This window comes from Zootoca vivipara, chromosome 7 (assembly GCF_963506605.1).
Source record: "Zootoca vivipara chromosome 7, rZooViv1.1, whole genome shotgun sequence".
Classification (NCBI taxonomy): Eukaryota; Metazoa; Chordata; class Lepidosauria; order Squamata; family Lacertidae; genus Zootoca; species Zootoca vivipara.
Genome location: NC_083282.1, coordinates 27,592 through 50,283, shown reverse-complemented (window position 1 = coordinate 50,283; position 22,692 = coordinate 27,592). Strand labels below are relative to the sequence as shown.

General features: G+C 44.5%; 1 long non-coding RNA gene across 1 annotated transcript in view; it reads left to right on the top strand.

The window, feature by feature from the left end:
• The window catches only part of LOC132592497 (uncharacterized), a 31,785-nt gene extending 14,203 nt beyond the window's left edge, over positions 1 to 17,582 (top strand). Inside the window, exons 2-3 of the long non-coding RNA XR_009557968.1 lie at positions 11,678 to 11,739; positions 17,570 to 17,582. This is a non-coding gene — a long non-coding RNA (uncharacterized LOC132592497). The remainder of the gene's footprint in view (positions 1 to 11,677; positions 11,740 to 17,569) is intronic.
• The last annotated feature ends 5,110 nt before the right edge of the window (positions 17,583 to 22,692 follow it).

The window sequence follows — 22,692 nt, the reverse complement described above, 5'->3', positions numbered from 1 at the left end:
GCACTTTAAAATGGACTGGATTTTATTTCTCTGTGGTGCAACTGAAGCTACCAAGAGAGACCTGTCTAATAAGCAACCACTGTACTAAGGCCGATACAATTTTGTAGCAACCCATTTCTCACTGGAGAATAAATTGGATTTGAGACTGTTGGCTCTTTAATTCTCTGGCTCTCTTTTCTTCCCTGAGGCATTTAGCTGTAAGCATAGCAACATCTCCTGGCAAGGACTGGCTATGGCAGCTCTGTTTCAATGTGTTCTCAAAAGGCAGATTTAGCAGGCTGGTTTGCGACAACAGATATCCGAATGCTGCTAGCTGTCAATGTCAATATGCGAATGCTGACAATACCCAAACAATTTCGTGAATGTCTACAAATATATTTTTCTCTTCCCTTTCACTCAAAGGCTTAGTTGGCAAATGCACTGAGGTCGTGACCACTAATGTTCAATGGTGCATATATCGAGATTTCAGTCATTTGCAACATTCATCTGGGGTGTAAATGCCAGCAGTCGCCAAATGTACGGCGTGTGAGCAGCAGCCTGTCAGGAGTGCACATGTGTGGCATTCCATACGGACTGTGCACGTGTGGGATGCAGACCGTGCACAGTCCATACGGGTTGCACCGCCACGGGTGTCAGAGAGGCTTCCTCCTCCACTGGGCACCCACTGCTCTCTCCCACTCTTCTCTTCCCAGGCACATCCCACAAAGAATCTTGAATTTAAACACAAACCAGTTACAATAGTTTTAAACAATTGAAAATAATTAAAGCAGTTTAAACAGTTGGGGCGATGATAACAGAACTGGGACAGGTCAGGTGGAAGAGGCCTGCCTGCCACGCCAGGAGCATGTCCCACAAGACTCACAGCTGAGATGGAGGGGTTCACAGCATTAAATTTCTGAGAGGGTCTTGCTTCGCAGAGCCATGGATTCAGACAGTATCGTGTTCTGACCCTCTCCCCAGTTTTCTTGCCTTTAACAGCCTGCACCCCTGTTTCCCCCCCTCTAGTTCACACAATGACCAACCCTAAAACTCTCCTTCAAATTCTGCCTTTGTCTTCTAAGTGAGTTGAGGGAGGAGCATGGAGCTCCCTCTTTTTGGCTTTCCTAATGGCTCATCTAAGGTCTAATGGTGATGTCCATCATAATACTGGACAGATCAATACAGGGTTTTGAGAGAGGTTAATTTTGGTATTAAGTGAGAAACAGCAGGCATAGTCTAGGCCAGAAGTGTTTTCCCTTGGTGACCCCGCCATGTTGAAAAGGGCGTGTGTATGCATGGTGTTTCCTGTCCTGTCCAGAAATGCACTGTGCTGGATTTAGAACTTTTCTAAATAAATCAAATAAAACTGCTTAAGAAGAAGGGAAGAAAAGTGAATATTTGAAAAGTGAATATTAAGGGGAACAATGCCCATTGTTAAGCCAGGTAGGTGAAGTAATGGTGTCATGTCCTCCATTGTGACACATCCCCCTGCTGAGTGACTTGGCTGAGAACTTTGGGAAGAGCAACCATTTGAGGATAGCTAGTCCGGGCAAGAGGAGTTAGTTTGTGACAAAACAAATAAGTTTTCCAGTGCATTGAAGAGACTCTCTTCATCTCAAGTGTAAATAGGATTTCTAATTCTTTCTACATTCTACTTCTTTCACTTTTCCTTCCACGAATATCCATTCCTATATGGATCTGTATGGGCTGCAGTCCTGGTCTTGTGGACATGTGTGTTGGAAGGTCAGAAGATAAACAAGGAAATTTGCTACCATAACATCTTAGAGACAGCTACAAACTTGGATGGTTTTCTAAGAGAATTAAACACATTTGTCGAGTATCCATGGCTACTAGCCATGATGACTTAGGTATGGCCCTGAATGCCAGTTGCTAAAGAGCTCAAGTAGGGAGAGTGTTACCTGCTTCCAGGCTTTGCGTGGGCATCTGGTTGGCTACTGTGAGAACAGGATCCTGGACTAGATGCAATTTTGGTCTGATCTGGCACACTCTGCTTCCATTCTCACGTAGTCTCAGTCTTCCTGCAAGCACTGAACTCCATGGATCAGACTTTAGCTGAGGTTTGCAGAATGCAAATTTGCACAGGCTTCTAATGATGTGCAACAATTTAAGGATGAGAGTAACTTAAGGACAAAAAGTCAACTCCTTGACACTGGTGGACGTGCCAGTCTGCTTTATGGCAGTTTTACTGATAGGCTGTATCACTTGGCTGTCTTGGGTCTCACCAAAAAAGATTAGCCTGCTAAAAAAGATGATGGACCCAAACGCTCAGTATCTGCTTGTTTCTTTTGAAGAGAAAAAAAAGAAGAAAACAAGAAAACCTTTTGGAGGTCTTTCCATACCAATTACTTTTGAATTATGTATGCTTCATGTCTTCTGAATCTCATCTATGCCTATCGTTCAAAGAAATAAGAAAAGGATGCATATAAAAAAGGGATATTATCTTGGTGTCGGAACCAGTTCCTGTCTGATGGGAGTGGAGACAGAAATTGTAAGTAAGCAACCTGTCATGTGAGCAAGCCTGACCTGGAAGTTTTAATAAGGGTCATGCTGTGCCACACAACTCGCCTCTTATTTTGTATTGCTGTGGAGAAGCTTCCTGTTGATTTGAGGAAAAACAAAGTCCATTTCACACAGTGCATCACTCATAAGATGTAGAGATAGCCACCAGCCAGGGTGGCTTTTAAAAGAGGATCCCACAAACTCATGGAGGATAAGGCTAAAAATAGCTAACTAGTCATGGTGACTCCCCTTCATGGATCACTGCCTTGTCGTGGCGAAGGGGCTTAAATAACTTAGAGAAGTTATGTTTTGACCAAACGTGATCCACCTGGAGAAGGAATTGGCAAGCCACTCCAGTATCCATGCCAAGAAAACTCTATGGACAAAGACAACAGGCATATAAAAGTTATGACGCTGGAAGATGAGCCCCTCAGGTCGGAAGGCGTCCAACATGCTACTGAGGAAGAGCGGAGGACAAGTACAAGTAGATTCAGAGCTGATGAAGCGGCTGGGCCAAAGCCGAAAGGACGCTCAGTTGCGGATATGCCTGGAAGCGAAAGGAAAGTCCGATGCTGTAAAGAAAAATATTGCATAGGAACCTGGAATGTAAGAACCATGGATAATGGTAAGCTGGATGTGGTGAAAAATGAGATGGCAAGAATAAATATTGACATCCTGGGCATCAGTGAACTAAAATGGAAGGGAATGGGTGAATTCAGTTCGGGTGACTATCATATCTACTACTGTGGGCAAGAATCCCGTAGAAGAAATGGAGTGGCCCTCATAGTCAACAAAAGAGTGGCAAAAGCTGTAATGGGATGCAATCTCAAAAATGACAGAATGATCTCGATACGAATCCAAGGCAGACCTTTTAACATCACAGTAATCCAAGTTTATGCACCAACTACCGGTGCTGAAGAAAGTGAAATTGACCAGTTCTATGAAGACTTACAACACCTTCTAGAAATGACACCAAAGAAGGATGTTCTTCTCATTACAGGGGATTGGAATGCTAAAGAAGGGAATCAAGAGATAAAAGAAACAACTGGAAAGTTTGGCCTTGGAGTTCAAAATGAAGCAGGGCAAAGGCTAATAGAGTTCTGTCAAGAGAACAAGCTGGTCATCACAAACACTCTTTTCCAACAACACAAGAGACGACTCTACACATGGATATCAGCAAATGGGCAGCATCGAAATCAGATTGATTATATTCTCTGCAGCCAAAGATGGAGACGCTCTATACAGTCAGCAAAAACAAGACCTGGAGCTGACTGTAACTCAGATCATCAGCTTCTTATAGCAAAATTCCAGCTTAAACTGAAGAAAGTAGGAAAAACCACTGGGCCAGTAAGATACAATCTAAATCAAATCCCTTATGAATACACAGTGGAAGTGAGGAACAGGTTTAAGGATTTAGATTTGGTGGACAGAATGCCTGAAGAACTATGGGTGGAGGCTCGTAACATTATACAGGAGGCAGCAACGAAAACCATCCCAAGGAAAAGGAAATGCAAGAAAGCAAAATGGCTGTCCAACGAGGCCTTACAAATAGCGGAGGAGAGGAGGCAAGCAAAATGCAAGGGAGATAGGGAAAGATACAGGAAACTGAATGCAGATTTCCAAAAAACAGCAAGGAGAGACAAGAGGGTCTTCTTAAATGAGCAATGCAAAGAAATAGAGGAAAACAATAGAATGGGGAAAACCAGAGATCTGTTCAAGAAAATTGGAGATATGAAAGGAACATTTCGTACAAAGATTACCATAATCAAGGACAAAAGTGGTAAGGACCTAACAGAAGCAGAAGACATCAAGAAGAGGTGGCAAGAATACACAGAGGAATTATACCAGAAAAATATGGAGGTCTTGTACACCTCAGGTAGTGTGGTTGCTGACCTTGAGCCAGACATCTTGGAGAGTGAAGTCAAATGGGCCTTAGAAAGCATTGCTAATAACAAGGCCAGTGGAAGTGATGATATTCCAGCTGAACTATTTAAAATTTTAAAAGATGATGCTGTTAAGGTGCTACACCCAATATGCCAGCAAGTTTGGAAAACTCAGCAATGGCCAGAGGGTTGGAGAAGATCAGTCTACATCCCAATTCCAAAGAAGGGCAGTGCCAAAGAATGCTCCAACTACCACACAATTGCGCTCATTTCACACGCTAGCAAGGTTATGCTTAAAATTCTACAAGGCAGGCTTAGGCAGTATGTGGACCGAGAACTCCCAGAAGTGCAAGCTGGATTTCGAAGGGGCAGAGGAACCAGAGACCAAATAGCAAACATGCGCTGGATTATGGAGAAAGCTAGAGAGTTTCAGAAAAACGTCTACTTCTGCTTCATTGACTATGCAAAAGCCTTTGACTGTGTCGACCACAGCAAACTATGGCAAGTTCTTAAAGAAATGGGAGTGCCTGATCACCTCATCTGTCTCCTGAGAAATCTCTATGTGGGACAAGAAGCTACAGTTAGAACTGGATATGGAACAACTGATTGGTTCAAAATTGGGAAAGGAGTACGACAAGGTTGTATATTGTCTCCCTGCTTATTTAACTTATATGCAGAATTCATCATGTGAAAGGCTGGACTAGATGAATCCCAAGCAGGAATTAAGATTGCCGGAAGAAATATCAACAACCTCAGATATGCAGATGACACAACCTTGATGGCAGAAAGTGAGGAGGAATTAAAGAACCTTTTAATGAGGGTGAAAGAGGAGAGCGCAAAATATGGTCTGAAGCTCTACATCAAAAAAACCAAGATCATGGCCACAGGGTCCCATCACCTCCTGGCAAATGGAAGGGGAAGAAATGGAGGCAGTGAGAGATTTTACTTTCTTGGGCTCCTTAATCACTGCAGATGGTGACAGCAGTCACGAAATTAAAAGACGCCTGCTTCTTGGGAGAAAAGCAATGACAAACTTGGACAGCATCTTAAAAAGCAGAGACATCACCTTGCCTACAAAGGTCCGTATAGTTAAAGCTATGGTTTTCCCAGTAGTGATGTATGGAAGTGAGAGCTGGACCATAAAGAAGGCTGATCGCCGAAGAATTGATGCTTTTGAATTATGGTGCTGGAGGAGACTCTTGAGAGTCCCATGGACTGCTAGAAGATCAAACCTATCCATTCTTAAGGAAATCAGCCCTGAGTGCTCCCTGGAAGGACAGATCGTGAAGCTGAGGCTCCAATACTTTGGCCACCTCATGAGAAGAGAAGAATCTTTGGAAAAGACCTTGATGTTGGGAAAGATGGAGGGCACTAGGAGAAGGGGACGACAGAGGATGAGATGGTTGGACAGTGTTCTCGAAGCTACGAACATGAGTTTGACCAAACTGCGGGAGGCAGTGCAAGACAGGAGTGCCTGGCGTGCTATGGTCCATGGGGTCACGAAGAGTCGGACACGACTAAACGACTAAACAACAAGTCATGGTGACTATGTTCTACCCAGTGGCGGAGCTTCATGCTCTGGCACCGGGGGCAAAGAGCAGGCGGGGGCGTAGCTGGTTCGCGTCCCAGGGCTGTGGAGCGCTACCTGCAGGGTCGTGGCACGTGTCCTGGGGGCGTGGTGCGTTTCCTGGGGGGGGCATGGCGCCCAGCACAGGGGGGCAGCCACGATGGCACCCCACTGGGATCGTGGTGTCAGTGGTTCTACCTCCAGTAGCAGAATATCTCTGAATCAGAGGTGGGGAGAGTGCTGTCGTGCTTGGGTCCTGCCTTGGGGCTTTGCATGGGCATCTGGCTGGCCACTGGGAGAACAGGAAGCTGGACTAGATGAGCCACTGGCCTGATCCCACAGGCTCTTCTTTTGTCCTCTCCTTCGGTCAGAGTTCAGTGGCAGAACTGACATCTCCATAGTCCAAGGTTCAGGAGAGTGACGGACTTTCATCCTGATATCTGGATGTTTTAAAGCCATGCGTGGGGAGTTGTCAGACCCTTGCAGCCGAGCCACAACAGAAAACTTCCTGGTAAATATATTTAGGATTACAACCTCCACCTTTATTCACATCTGTGTAAACCATCTTTCTTTCCTAGAAATGTTTGATAGCATTTAAGGACATCATACCTAATTTCCTCACTCTATTTATTTATGTTGCCCAGAGCTGTGGTTAAATTTAATCCAGGCTATCTGACACAATGGCCTATAAATATGATTTCATTTGTATATATTTTCCTTCTTAAGGCACCTAAGAATTATTACACTAGCCACTAGCTCACAATCTAATATACTGTTTTAAAAGAACAGTGTTTTAATCCTTGGCTGGATAGGTGAGGGGAGCAACTCTCAAGCAGAAATAAATAATCCCTCCCAGTGATTATCATTATGTGGGCAAATAACTTTTTGAAGCCTCCACATCAAGTCTTACTTTTATTGACTGCCTTCTTTAAAGATGAACTGTTAGGCTTAAACACAAGTTATTCTCTGCTGCTGCCATTCCTTGGGCAACTCTTTATTTCCTCTAACTTGAAATAAATAGCATGCAAGGAGATCTATTTCTCCCTGCTTGAACAATTGGCTCTTTCCTAGTGCTGGCAATCAATAGTAATCTTTCTGGACAGAACTGCCATCAAAAATTAAATGCTAGCTGAAGTTACTACCCCTCTAACCTCATTGCTCCCCTAGCTATGACAGTAAGCAAAAGGAGCAGAATATAAACCATCCAGGCTATACATAATGAATTTTTAAATATATTGCACAAGCCTGTAATTTTCCCCTTGATTGAAATCCATCCATGATGTGTTTAGAACTGGTCGTGTGGATGTTTCTGGTCTTATATGCAGCCAGATTTATAACATTCATAAACATCCTATACAAAGCTAGAAAGCTGGAAGCAGAGATCCAAATGTTTGTTGTGTCTGCAGCCCCTGTGAGCCTACCAGTTGGCGATGGGAGTGGGAATCAAAGATCACTCATGGTACAACTTCTTATTTAAATACAAATAAACATTCATATGGATCCATGATTTATGATCATTCAGAATGTTTATGAATTATTCTGATCTAGAGAGCTGTCCATCGTAATTAAAAAAATATCTTAGGAACAGATCTTGTATGCGTCAGGACAATCTGAACAATTAAAAATGTGATTTGATTATTTATTTATTTACATGGACCAAATATGCCCCCTCAAACGGCTTATGCCCCTTATAGAGATATAATGCATAGTGTTTTACTTGTCATATTTACTTTGAAAACTGAAATTGAAGAGCTGGAATATATGGCCTCTAATGAGACATTAAAAGGTTATAAGCATCATTTACTAACATAAATTTCCAAGCTGAATCTGTCTTATCCCAGTGGTTTAGGAGGAAACTTTCATCACGTCTACACCAAAAGTACTAAAGGTGTGGCCACTACCAATTTGACCTCTAGGTCCTCCCTCTTCCCCTGTTTAGTTGAACATACCTGTGTCCTGAAGCCATAGTGTTCTGCATTCCTGTACCCCTGATTCTTATCATTGTGGTGTGGAGCAGGAAAATACACAAAACTAAAGTTTCAGGAAACAGGTAATTTTTACTAGAGTATGAAGAGGCTTTGTGGAGATAGAAACAGAGCAGTCATTATTCAGTGACAACTGCATGTTTAGCATCATTGCAGTCCCTTACCTTCACTGTTGCATCTCCATCAATTCCTAGCCAATATCTTTAGCTTCCTGTCACCTATGCCTTCTGCCTCCATTTAATTTCTACCCAGCTTTATCCAACCCATAAGAGGTGTGACTTGCCATGTGGGTCACAGCTAAGACAGAAAAGGAAAGGGAAGAGGCACATGAGCTCCCCATCTTTGCTCAGTGGGTGGGAAGGCAGTGAGTATTCTCAGAGTACATTTGACTCCTGACGTTTTGATTGAAGCAACATATTTTTGAAAGATGACTAACCATCCAAACTCAAAATATGTTTTATCCTCTTCAGTATCTTTTTGCAATGGTTACATAACAAAGGCAAGTCAATCGGGTTTTTTGCCTTGGGAAATTCTTCAAAACAGAAATGACAGCAAACTTCCCAGTAGGCTTATCAGTGGCATAAACTCTTGATGAACCTTTTGCCAAGAAGCATTGGCTTCCATGCACCTCATGCAGCCTTACTTCCTTGGACTTTAGTTATCACCTGAAGAAAGAGCACCATTCTGGAATAATGGGCCCACTGATTATCATATGGACATTCAGATAATACCGGTAATTCATTATATTTACACACACAGACACACAGACACAGACACACACACACACACACACACGTTACCCAGAAGACATGGCCACCAAACACAGACACACACATCTAGAAATGTTTTTCTTAGATAAAGAACAGGGGTTGAATCAAAGCCAGAGATTACACCACATTTCTGAACTGATCACTGTGCAAGAGAGAGAGAGAGATTCAATAAGGACTAGAATATTATATTGTGAATTTTCCTTTTGTAATGCATGTACAAGAGAACTGGTGAGTAGGAAAGGAGAACCATTTCAAATATTCTACTCCAAAGTGAAAATTGGATCCAAACAAAGAGAATGAGTGAGATAGATGAAAGCAGCATCTGAGACGGCTTCTTCAGTGAGTGGGTAAATTAATGCAAAAGGGTGTGATACTGATATTCAGGGAAATCAGGATCACAGCAAATGAAGGAAACATCAGTAATGGAAAATCCAAACAAGAGAGTGCCTGGGGATATGACGCCCGTCTGATTTTCTTATACAGTTTGCCCAAATAATTATAGGATTTAATCCTTGGAAATGAACAGAATTTGATAGGCAGAAGGGAAAGAATTGAACCGTATATGTAATTCATACACTGTCAAGGATTACCAAAAAAGTGAGCAGAATAGCTAATTGTAAATACAGGATTATAGAAGGGGGGAAAGCATCAAGTGAAGAACAATACCAGGCAATGAGCTGCAGGGAGGGCAAACCATGGAACACCATTTTAGATATCAGGAGGTGTGAGAGAGGGGCAAAGCACTTACAGGGCATGTGTGGGAGGGCAAGATTCGGCATGGTCCAAAGTCCTATTCTTGGGCACATTCAAGGTTAAATTGCAGAAAAGCATCACATTTTCAGAATATTAACTGCAACTGTTTTCTTTCTTTATAGCTCCTGCTAATTATGATAATATCATTGAAATATTCATTTCTCTAAAGCAAATGGATTTGTGCCCTTGACATGCATATATAGTATATACCGTAGGCCCTTGTAAATGTGTTGAGCAATTTTTGTTTTTATCTGTAAGCCATCTTACATCCTACCAGGGAAAAAGGCAGGGTCTAAATACTAATATTAATGATAATGATGATGATGATAATTTGAAGTTAATAGTCAGTGTTGAGCCTTCTAGTTGTCCAGAAACACAGGTGCACCAGGGGAATAATCATGTTACAATTATTCCTTTTTGTTTATGAAGTGCTAAAACCCTTGGCACCAAACAATGATTTGAAAAATATAATGGGTCCCATCCAGAGGCTTATAATCCAATTAAGTAGGTCATAACTAGGGATGCGGGTGGCGCTGTGGGTTAAACCACAGAGCCCAGGGCTTGCCGATCAGAAGGTCGGCGGTTCGAATCCCCGCAACGGGGTGAGCTCCCGTTGCTCAGTCCCAGCTCCTGGCAACCTAGCAGTTCGAAAGCATGGCAAAGTGCAAGTAGATAAATAGGTACCGCTACAGTGAGAAGGCAAACGGCGTTTCCGTGTGCTGCTCTGGTTCGCCAGAAGGGGCTTTGTCATGCTGGCCACATGACCTGGAAGCTGTACGCTGGCTCCCTCGGCCAATAAAGCGAGATGAGCCCTGCAACTCCAGAGTTGGTCATGACTGGACCTAATGGTCAGGGGTCCCTTTACCCTTTACCTACCTAACTAGGAAGGGAAATAAAGAGGGGTCAATCAGGAAAAGCCAGAGTGAAGGCAGAGTGTGTCTAAAAATCAAACCAGAAGTGACAGCAGCAGACACATGCTGTATTCACACGTCTGTTCTATTTTTTAAAAAAGCAGGGGATGGAGAGACCAAGTCACATGGTAAGGCTAGACTTCAGCCAAGCTCAGACACAGGCTGCTCTTTGGGTTCAACTTCCAGCCCTGGTAGCCCAGGATCCGAAAGGGTCAGAGGCATTTTCTAATGTTGCACTATTAAGTTGGATGTGTGGTGCTGCGGAGGGGTTGTTTTGTGTTTGTTGGTGCAGCACTTTGGTTTTTTGAATGTTGAGCGATAGGCCAAGCTTTTCATAAGCTTCTGTGAATATATTTAGGATGGTTTGGAGACCATCCTCCGAGTGTGCACACACTACGTTGTCATCAGCATATTGAAGTTCTATGACAATGTGTAGGACATGGCTGCTGGAGGCAAGACAGTTGGTGTCAGGGCCTGGTCTAAAGTGAAGGAGAAGGGGGAATGGGGAAGAGCACCCCCCCTCTCCTGTCCCTGCCAGAGAGGAAGAAGGCAGTATTGAGTTACAGCAGGGCTGGGAGGAGGATTACAGCTCAGATGCAAACAAACAGCAGAGTTATGCAGTTAGGAGAAGGGGGAGGGGAGAGACGGCAGGCAGCTGATACATCCTCTGGACAGAGTCACTGACCCCCCCCTTCTCCGAAAACATGGAGTCCAAGAACAAAGGGCTCAACATCAATTGTCCACTGACAGGCCGTAGAGGTAAATGCTGTTGCCAGAGGGAGAAGGGGGAGGAGCTCAGTGCATGCGGAATTAAGAGGAATGACTGGAATTCTTTGTCTGCTACCAAGGTGACTGAATAAATAGAAAGTACGTAAGAACTTTCTTCTTTCCTCCCTACCTCTGTCTGCCAATTGAGGGAGAGGATTCCTCAAGCCTGACAGTTGGAGGTCTCTCAGCTCCCCAGCCAGCACTGTGCAGGAGGTATGGGGTTCACACTGTAAGGAGAGTGGGGTGAATTACATTACTTTCTTGCGCTCTGCCGCTCCAGGCACATAAGAGTTAAATTTCTGTCAAATTTCAGTTTCTTTTGGGTTCTAATTTTTCCAAATCTAAGTCTGGTTCTCCACATTTCCACATCAGGTTTTTTTTTTAACAGAATCCTGAATTTTAGACCGAGTTCATCCCAATATATACAGTTGTGTGTGTGTGTGTGTGTGTGTGTGTGTGTGTGTGTGTATGCAAATCAATTCCCTGTAATATAAAGCATTTTTGTTATGTTATCAAAAAAAATATGTATTTTTATGCACAGTTTTGGTGCAAGAAAAGAAAAGAAGAAAGGAGAATTCCTTGATGCTAAGATCCAAGTTTGGGGTAAGTACTCTGGTGAGTGAACCCCCAACAGAGATTTAAAGTCACAAAGTACTCTAAAGCAAAGTGTGGAAATATAGGCTGTTGGACCTTCCAAATATGCCCTTTGAAGCGGGTCCCAAAGTTTCCCACTTTCCCCCGCATAGAAAAAGACAACATTTTGGGTAAGTTAAAAATGGGTTACCTACAAACTCTCCAAAGGTCAGAGTCATGTGTTTCAAAAAAGTTGAACACACAGTAACTTTAGCTTAGTTTAAAAGTTCCTAGATTATTGGTATAGGAACTCAAGAGTGGCTGGTGAGAGCCATGCAGTTGAGCTGGAGCAACCAGCTCAAACCCCTTCACATGCACTGCAAAATTCAAAGAAGTGCACATTTCAAAGGATGTCTGTGTTTCAGTTCATGTATTGTTTTAGACAGTAGAGAGGTTTGCCTTAAAATGCAAACCAAATCAAATGTGTCTCTCATCCTGCATCATGAGACGTAAGGACATGCTAACCTGGATCTCCAGGTAAAATGTACTTGGAAAATGCATACGATGCAGTGTCAAAATATTAGCAGTTCCCTACCCATCTCAAGTGGCAGCCACTAAACTGGAGCAGAAGAGCAGGGAAATAACATGATGTCAAGCTTCACTTCAACTACCGTGTTTCTCCGAAAATAAGACACCGGCTTATATTTATTTTTCCTCCAAAAACACACACTATGGCTTATTTTCAGGGGTTGTCTTATTTTTTTATTAAGTATGGTTTGGTTTAACTTACAAGGTTAAACTGCCTATCACCATGGCTTATTTTCGGGGTATGGCTTATATTCCTTGAATGCTTAAAAATCCTGCTATGGCTTATTTTATGGCTACGTCTTATTTTTGGAGAAACAGGGTACATGTTACCAAAGAGATGCAGTGCAAGACACAGGTTGGTGGAGACCACAATTCTTCCCATAGCATGCAGTGTGTGCCTTAGTTTGAACCTTGTTCAAATGCAACATTAGGGTCCAATATCTTGATTCTCAGTTTAGATACCAGACAAACACACACACACACACACACACACACACACAACTGGAAAACATCTACATAATAAAGCTGAAACAAGGACCTAAGAAAGAGGGCATCTTTAAGGGAAAGGGTCAACCTGCCCTTTATGCTGGTGGCCAACAAAAGAGGTTTTAAATAATATTAATAATAATAATAATAATAATAATAATAATAATAATATATTATTTAGACCCGCCCATCTGGCTGGGTTTCCCCAGCCACTCTGGGCGGCTTCCAAAAGAAAAATGAAATAAAATAATCTATTAAACAGAAAAATGAAATAAAATAATCTATTAAACAATAAAAGCCTCCCTAAACAGGGCTGCCTTCCTTCAGATTTCTTCTAAAAATCTGGTAGCTGTTTTTCTCTTTGACATCTGATGGGAGGGAGTTCCACAGGGCGGGTGCCACTACCGAGAAGGCCCTCTGCCTGGTTCCCTGCAGCTTGGCTTCTCGCAACAAGGGAACTGCCAGAAGGCCCTCGGTACTGGACCTCAGTATCCGGGCAGAACGATGGGGTGGAGACGCTCGTTCAGTTATACTGGTCCAAGGCCATTTAGGGCTTTAAAGGTCAGCACCAACACTTTGCACTGTGCTCGGAAACGTACTGGGAGCCAATGTAGATCTCTGGACCGGTGTTATGTGGTCTCGGCGGCCGCTCCCAGTCACCAGTCTAGCTGCCGCATTCTGGATTAGTTGTAGTTTCCGGGTCACCTTCAAAGGTAGCCCCACGTAGAGCGCATTGCAGTAGTCCAAGCGGGAGATAACCAGAGCATGCACCACTCTGGCGAGACAGTCTGCAGGCAGGTAGCGTCTCAGCCTGCGTACCAGATGGAGCTGATAGACAGCTGCCCTGGACACAGAATTGACCTGCGCCTCTATGGACAGCTGTGAGTCCAAAATGACTCCCAGGCTGTGCACCTGGTCCTTCAGGGGCACAGTTACCCCATTCAGGACCAGGGAGTCCTCCACACCTGCCCGCCTCCTGTCCCCCACAAACAGTACTTCTTTCTTGTCAGGATTCAACCTCAATCTGTTAGCCGCCATCCATCCTCCAACCACCTCCAGGCACTCACACAGGACCTTCACCGCCTTCACTGGTTCTGATTTAAAAGAGAGGTAGAGCTGGGTATCATCCGCATACTGATGAACACCCAGCCCAAACCCCCTGATGATCTCTCCCAGCAGCTGCATGTAGATGTTAAAAAGCATGGGGGAGAGGACAGAGCCCTGAGGCACCCCACAAGTGAGAGCCCAGGGGTCCGAACACTCATCCCCCACTGCCACTTTTTGAACACGGCCCAGGAGGAAGGAGCGGAACCACTGTATGACAGTCCCCCCAGCTCCCAACCCCTCTAGACGGTCCAGAAGGATATTACGGTCGGTGGTGTCAAAAGCCGCTGAGAGATCCAGCAGGACTGGGAAACAGCTCTGTCTCTGTTTAAAGACTGTCTCAAGGCAAATAATAAAAAAAAGTAGTATAAAGACTGACAACGGGAAAACACTGGCCTGCGATTGCTCCAGTTGGAGAACAGCCTTTACCAAAGGTGTCATGGGCTTTGAAGATACTCGATCTCAGGACACAAGGGAGAAACGTGCTAAGAGGAAGGCACACTTGGCAAACCTCACCGTGATCAACTCCAGCCCAGAAACCAATGTCCCCACTGTGGAAGGACGTGTGGATCCAGAATTGGCCTCCACAGTCACTTACAGTCCCATTGTTAAAACTGTGTTTATGGAAGACAATCTTACTCGACTACGAGTGATAGAAGAAGAAGAAGAAGAAGAAGAAGAAGAAGAAGAAGAAGAAGAAGAAGAAGAAGAAGAAGAAGAAGAAGAAGAAGAAGCCCTTTATGTCTAACCCATCTCCTTGTTTTGTCAATTTAGTTCACTTTGCCTCTCTAGTTTAAAAAAATGCCTAGCTGTCTTTTAAATTCTGTCACTTACGCTACTCGCTTCAATGGCTTTTCACTTGCCAAATTATTCCATAGGTTTATTGCTCTTTCAGGGGGATTATTTCAACTTACATTAAATAGTCATATTCCGAGACAGGAGGCAGGTTTTCAGCAGCTTCTAATTCCCTCTCTTCTCATGCTGAGATGGGACACCACTAACGCCTCTGAACACATTTGTCTCCTGCACATTAGGGTATATTCCTCCTGGCTGCAGCTATTCCCGCTTTCCCCAGGCCTATCCAGTCTTGTATGCATCTCACGCAGGCCAGGCTGACAATGAAGGGTCTGTGTATAGCTTAGCTTTGGGCGACAGTCGTCCCATTTATTATTTCTACCTAGTGCTGCAGTTGAACATGGCATTTTACAGCGCAAGTGGTGTAGACTCTGTCCCAAGAGCACAGCAGCCTAGTCAGAAAAAGTGAGCTACAGATTGAGCCTTTTGCATGCCAAACATATATTATAGTGCAAAATTAAGTATTTTAAAGCAGCAGATCATATGGTAAAAGGGAGTGTTACAGCTATGTGCCGCTTCAGACTGCCATGGGAGACTTAGAACACTTTCCCAAAGGTGTTGGGGGGATGAATATCTGCACATTGAGAAGGCCAAGGTTAGAATCCTGAGCCCTGACTTCTAGTTTTCTTCTAGCAGGGAGGTATTTCTGTATTCACACTGTGATTTCCCCATCTGTGGTCTGGAGTGGTACACTCCAGGAACACTATACTATCCTCATAGGATTGTGGACTATACTACTTCGGACTGCAGGTGGAGGGGCTTATATTTCTGAATGCTCCCCCACAGCAAAAAAACACTTCCTATATATAGCACACTAGCACATTAGAGACAAAGATTTAACATAGCTCTCCTCTCCTTTCTACACCAGTCCAGGAAGTTTTGTTGATTTGTGAAAGTGTTCAGAAATATCCCCTTGTCGCCTGCCATGGGGGGCGGTGTGCAGCCTTCTGCATAAGGTATAGACCAGCTCTCAGCTATAGGTGGGAGGCACTTCTGAAGCAGAGGCCTAATCAGGACCTTTCCCCTCAAAATTTCAGTTTTTGTTAAAAACAATGAAAAAGTAAATCTCTAGTCTGTTTACGTGAGAAAATTTGAACAGTACTGTAGATGGAAGACAAGATTCTTTCCAATTGTCCAGTAAGACAGCCCTTGCCTGTACGTGTCTCTCCAGAAGAAAGCCCCACTGACTCCAATGGAGATCACTCCCCGGAAACTGCACAAAGTCAAGGACACATGTCTAGGGTTGCATGTACTGTATGCTATGCTAAGGCTTCTTTTTAAAATATTTACAAACAGCCCAGTGATCCTTTAGATAACATTTTTATGCTTAAATGTTAAATCTAATCCAGGGGTCGGCAACCTTTTTCAGATGTGGGCCTAATCACCCCCCCCCCCGGGACCATGTGGTGGGCCGCCTATATTTTGGAGGGGGGGGAGAGAACTAATTCCTATGCCCCACAAATAGCCCAGAGATGCATTTTATATAAAAGGACTACTCATTCTACTCATGTAAAAACACACTAATTCCCGGACCGTCCATGGGCCAGATTTAGAAGGCAATTGGGGTAGATCCAGCCCCTGGGCCTTAGATTGCCTACCCCTGATCTAATCTAAAAGTTTGTTAAACATTTGATCAAGCTGATCAAAGGTCTTGAAACCAAGCTTTATGAGGAACTCAGACATTTTAGAAAAATGCTCTTTTCCTTTGGACTTCTCTGTTGTCATAGCTACTCTTTCCGAGACGAAAAAAGGCCTGCTTAAGGCAAAATGGGCTTTGGTGAGGAGTGAGAGGGTAGCCTGAGGCTATGCAGAGGCCATTTACAGGATCTGGGGTTGCCCTCCGAAAGAGGTTTTTGTGGAGTGCAGTATTGTTATAGATATATTTCAAAGATCTTTTATATAAATACCATACTCTGTGTCCCTGAGAGGAACTCAAGGCTGTAATTAATAATAGTAATAATAATAATTTATAATTTGTACCCCGCCCCTCTGGCTGAGTCTCCCCAGCCACTCTGGGCGGGTTCCCAATCGATTATTAAAACAATACAGCATTAAATATTAAAAACTTCCCTAAACAGAGCTGCCTTCAGATGTCTTTCAGGTGAGGCCTGAATCCCGATTGGAAGGGATCCAAATGGTGCGTATCCTCCAGGCGTGCTTGGAGTTGTTCAGCAACTGCCTGCTCAATCACCTTGCCCAAGAATGGTAAATTTGAGACTGGGCAATAGATGGCCATTTTGGCCGGGTCTAAATATGTTTTTTTAAGAAGCGGTTTAATGACCACCTCTTTCAGCGGGTCTGGGAAGGCTCCCTCACACAGGGAAGTATTCACCACCCTGCAGAACCCACCCCCCAGCCCTTCCTGGCTCGCTTTTATTAGCCAGGACGGGCAAGGATCAAGGAGACAGGTGGTTGGTTTCACTAGTCCAAGCAGCCTGTCCACATCCTCGGAGGAAACGGACTGAAATTGACTCCATGCAACTCGACCAGAGAGAGCTCTAGCACTCTCCCACCTCGGCCCTGCTCCCACGGTGGTGTCTACCTTCTTCCGAATCTGAGCAACTTTATCTGCAAAAAAAAAAAAAACTTTACAAAATTGTTTCAGGAGATCTTGGGGTCTTTACAAGGCCCCGATGGTAAAGGTGGTTCCGTTAGATTGTGAACCACCTGGAAGAGTCTCCTGCTGCTGTTTTCTGCAGATGCACTAGAGGCGGTGAAGAAGGTCTTCTTCACCGTCGCCATCGCCACTTGGTAGGCTCGAAGTTGAGCTCAAGATAAGATAAGATAATAAGATAAGATAATCTATTTTCTCATTGCCCCCCTGCAGGAACAACGAAATTACTCGGCTGCTCCATCCACTCAGATAAGGCACTCCCGTGTCCAGTCTGATTCAGAATGAGTTTTCCTCCACCGGCGCTCTAGCCATCTCAGCGATTATTTCATCACCCTCAGCTCTGGGGGAAACCACGGGGCTGTCCGGGCTCCATGTAATCGGAGAGGGCGTTTCGGAGCCAGACAGTCAATAGCCCTGGTTAACTCCATATTCCAATAGGTCACCAGGGAATCAGCTGAAAGACCATCAACATGGGATAAAGCATCCCCTCTGGAAACCATTTGGATCCATTAAGTGGTGGGGGCGGATGTTTTGAATATGGCCCATATTTAAGTCCTTCTTCTCTGCAGAAGACCTGTGGAATAATATTTGTAATTATTTGCAATGGTACTGCAGTTACAGAATATTTTACCCTGGGAGGCTTGCCAGCCAGCAAATGAAAACAATTTAATTTACTCAGAACTGTGGTGTGTGGATTTTGCTTCCAAAGTTACGCTTCCCCTTCCACCCCTTGGCTGAAGCTCTAACTTTGCTTGGATCTTTTAAATGTTCCTTTCTGGAATGGCCAACACCTCCATACTTGGAGGGAGCTGTATTCTTCAGGCAACACTTTGCTCAACAACCCAAAAAGGCAGTCAAGCTCTATGGTAAAGACAGCAGCAGCAGAGCTTCATAATTTATTTAGCTCACACAAGGCCCAAACATCGTCTTCCAAAGCAACTATTCTATTCTGAACTTTGAAATGGAAAGCATAATGTTGGTGGTAAACAAAAGAGGTTCAAATACTCTCTCAAGGCAAATCTTTAAAATGTAGTATAAAGACTGACAACTGGGAAACACTGGCCTGCGAGCGCTCCAGTTGGAGAACAGCCTTTACCAAAGGTGTCTTGGGTTTTGAAGACACTCGATCTCAGGACGCAAGGGAGAAACGTGCTAAGAGGAAGGCACGGTTGGCAAACCCTCACCATGATCAACTGCCACCCGAAACCAATGTCCCCACTGTGGAAGGACGTGTGGATCCAGAATTGGCCTCCACAGTCACGGACTCATTGTTAAAACCGTGTCTATGGAATCTTACTCGGCTACGAGGGATCGCCAAAGAGGAAGAAGAAAGAAGACCACACTGACTCATGAGTCATGAGAAAAAAGTTCCTATTTTATTTTGTTGCTGTTGCTCATCTATTTTCTATGAAATTTTGATACCCTTGACACACCATTACAGCATTGTGAAATGAAACATTGAATTTGATTACATGTGCATGGTTGTTTTCGGGGTGGAAGGAATGCCCTTTTGCATCCCTTGCCCTAAATCTCCTAGTTCCATCACAATTATCTGTTGCAGATCTGAATCGATGGAGCCCTTTCACAATGACTGAAGTTGCACAAACCCACTGTGCCCAGGAGAAAGTGTGCGTGTTTGCGGTGTGTGTGGAACTCTGCTACTCATCTCTCGTTTCTTTGTCAAACAGCCAAGTGACGGGATTTTGAGCTGTCCCCACCCCCACCCCATTGACTTCCAGGTCCCAGTCCCAAACTCTGCCCCTTATGCAAGAGTGACAATTCTAGAGGGCCATCGTGTGGGAGGGCCCATTGTCCAGGCTTTATCAAAATCCTCTGCTCTGGCTGTAGCAGACAAGCCTCCCCCAACCTGCCCCTGAAGAACAACTGCTGCCTTGTCACTCAGTTCAGCACTTTGCAGCTGCCACCAGATCCAAGCTGTATATCAAAAGTTGTATGCGACTTCTCAGCTGACTTCTTCCAGGCCTGCTTTGTTTTGTCTTCCTCGTCTCTTCCTCCTTTGGGTTTTTCCGCTCATTTCTGCTATTTTCCCCACTAGCTCATTTGCATGGAGAAACCGAACTGTGTGAATCAGAAGGCCCCACAATCACACAGCTTATCTGCTTTTGTGTATTTTATGCTCTTAAAAGCTGGATTTAGCTCCATCTCATTAGCATGAAATGCAACTTACTAAAGCAAACCATGTTAAATATAGGAGCAGAGGCAGATTGGCATTGTTAATAGGCAGGTGGGGGGTTGGCTTTTTAGACACTGCACATTGTTTTGCAAAAAGGGGGTGCTGTGGTCCAAGATAGCTGTGAGGATCAAGGGTGCTATTCCCTAACCTTCCAGCTGCAACAATAAATCCCTTTAACCAGCTTCAGCTGGTAAGAAAGACTGCTACAGTTGTCTCTTGACCAGGACAGCCAGACTGTAATGGTTTGTGGCACCTTTCGCTCCTCCCGACCCTCTCTCTTGACTTTGGACAGATGGGTGGGAATAGCAACACCCAGTCACGTATCTATGATACGGTACTTAGACAAAACAAACTTCAGTAGAAGCTGCCACCATCCCTTCTCACGCTTGCACCTGGGAAGAGAGACCAAAAGGAAAATCCTCTCTGCCTTTTTCTTAGGCTGAAGCAGACAGAAATTATCCGGTTTGGTTTTCCTTAACTCAGACCCGGGCCCAGGAAATAAATATGTACGGGGGAGGGGGGGTTGTCAGATAACAATTTTCTGAACCTGCCCATCTGTGTGGAGACTGCCTCCGAATTCTGATGCCAAATTTGAGATTCAAAGGAATATTTACAAAATTTATGCAAACTTTATTGCAAACTTTATGGCACGTTCCTGTGCTTGTTTACTGTGCTTTTTCACTTATTTCAATGCAGGAAACCTTTTAGTTCTGGGGTCGCCAATGGAGGACCCATCAGATGTGGTTGGATTGCAACTCCCATCATCCAGAACCACTGGCCTAACGAAGATTTATTTAAATGAGCTGAGAACAAGGTAAAGGTAAAGGGGCCCCTGACCATCAGGTCTAGTCGTGTCCGACTCTGGGGTTGCGGCGCTCATCTCGCTCTATAGGCCGAGGGAGCCAGCGTTTGTCCGCAGACAGCTTCCGGGTCATGTGGCCAGCATGACAAAGCTTCTTCTGGTGAACCAGAGCAGCGCACAGAAACACTGTTTACCTTCCCGCCGGAGTGGTCCCTATTTATCTACTTGCACTTTATGTGCTTTCGAACTGCTAGGTGGGCAGGAGCTGGGACCGGGCAACGGGAGCTCACCCCATTGCAGGGATTCGAACCGCCGACCTTCTGATCAGCAAGCCCTAGATTCTGTGGTTTAACCCACAGCGCCACCCGGGTTTTGAGCTGAGAACAGCAACTCTATAAATCCAGCATCCAAATAAAACAGATCAACTACAAGAAAATAAAAACGTATATGCCCTTGGAAATGAAAAAAAAAGTCTTTGGCGGGGAAAGATATCAGAGTCGGGGCCAAGTGATTCACTATTTTTACAGTGGATAATTGCTCTTTCTTTTGTAGTCCCAAAATACCTCTATTGTTTCCATTTTGCAGGGGAGGAATTGAGGCTGGAGGTCTAAACAGCTTGTTCAAGGATGCACAGTGAGTCAGCGTCCAGCGTGGTATAGAAAATACCATGTTAAACTTTAAGCAGGAAACTCTGACTTCTTTTCTTTTTTAATTTACTGATTGACTGATTTTTCCTAATGCAAAATACACAAATACACTTCTCCTTTATCTGGGGCAGCCAAACCATGCAAGATCCTGATGGACACAATGGGGCCATGATAACCCATCTGAACTGGGAATGGTAAATGCTTTTTGCAAAAGGCACAGTGGTGAAGCTGCATGCTCTGCTACTGAGGGCGGAGAGCAGGCGGGGGTGTGGCTGGCGCCCCCGGAGGCGTGATACACGCCCCAGGGGGGTGGCACGCATCCTGGGGCATGGCACGCCATCTGCAGGGGTGCGGTGCACGTTCTGGGATGTGATGCGCCGCCTGTGGTGGCATGGTGCCTGGCGCATGGGGGGAGAGTGTGTGGCATGGGTCGGGGGGGGGCTGCCGTTATGGCACCCTAACGGAATAGTGGTGCCGGGGGCAGTCTGCTCCACACAAAACCCTGGCAGCTCGACTTGAAGAGAAGAACCACATGCACAACACCCATCGACTGCACACAGTTTGTCACCCAGCTAGAGCTACATATCCAGAAATCTGCTTCTGTGTGTGTGTGTGTGTGTGTGTGTGTGTGTGTGTGTGTGTGTGTGTGTGTATATATATATATATATATATATATATATATATATATATATATATATATATATATGGCTCATTGGGGTTTAGCCCCAGAGACTTTGAGATGAAGAGGTGTGCAGACCATTGGTTCATCTGGCTCAGAACTGGCAGTAGCTCTGCAGGGTTTCAGGCAGCAGCCTCCCCCGGGGATTGAATTGGGGACCTTCTGCATGCAAAGCAGATGCCTGACCAATGAGTTAGGGCCCAATCTCATCTTATTTGAATCTTAGTCATGTTTTCTCAGGCAGCCACAGAAGTAAGTTCCATCAAATTCCATGGTACTTTCTTATTAGTGGGCTCAGGATTAAGTATGTGCTCAACTCTCCTGAATAAATCTGTGGGATTAAGAGCACTTCACTTGGCCAGATAATGCCCATTCACTCTCAACTCAAAATCTTTGTCTGTACCTCAGCAATGCAATTAGGCCACTTGGGTTAATTACTTTTTTAAAAAGAGCTCAAAATCTATATGAGGCTCTTTCAAATTTCATCCCTGCAGTATTAGAAATGTAATTTTCTTTGATGTTGATTCTGAATTGGATACCTCCTGCAGTACCAAGCTGCTTCTTTTCCAAATGTCTCCAGATGGTGCTTGAGCCTTTAGGGACCATGTTGTGAATTATTTTTAGAAGATTCCCCTTCACGTCTGCCCAAATTGGCATGTTGCAGCATCTTCCCATTTTTTACTATACACACACACATATTTTCTAAAATTAATATACATAAGCCCCAGATTGTCTGAAAGCTAATGAAAAAGAAAATGAGATATGCTTAACTGATTGCAGTATTAATCCTGTACCCATTTGCTGGGGTGTAAGCTCCAGGGACGCAGGTGGCGCTGTGGGTTAAACCACTGAGCCTAGGGCTTGCTGATCAGAAGGTTGGCGGTTCGAATCCCCGCTACAGGGTGAGCTCCCGTTGCTCGGTCCCTGTTCCTGCCAACCTAGCAGTTCGAAAGCACGTCAAAGGTCAAGTAGATAAATAGGTACCGCTACAGCGGGAAGGAAAACAGCGTTTCT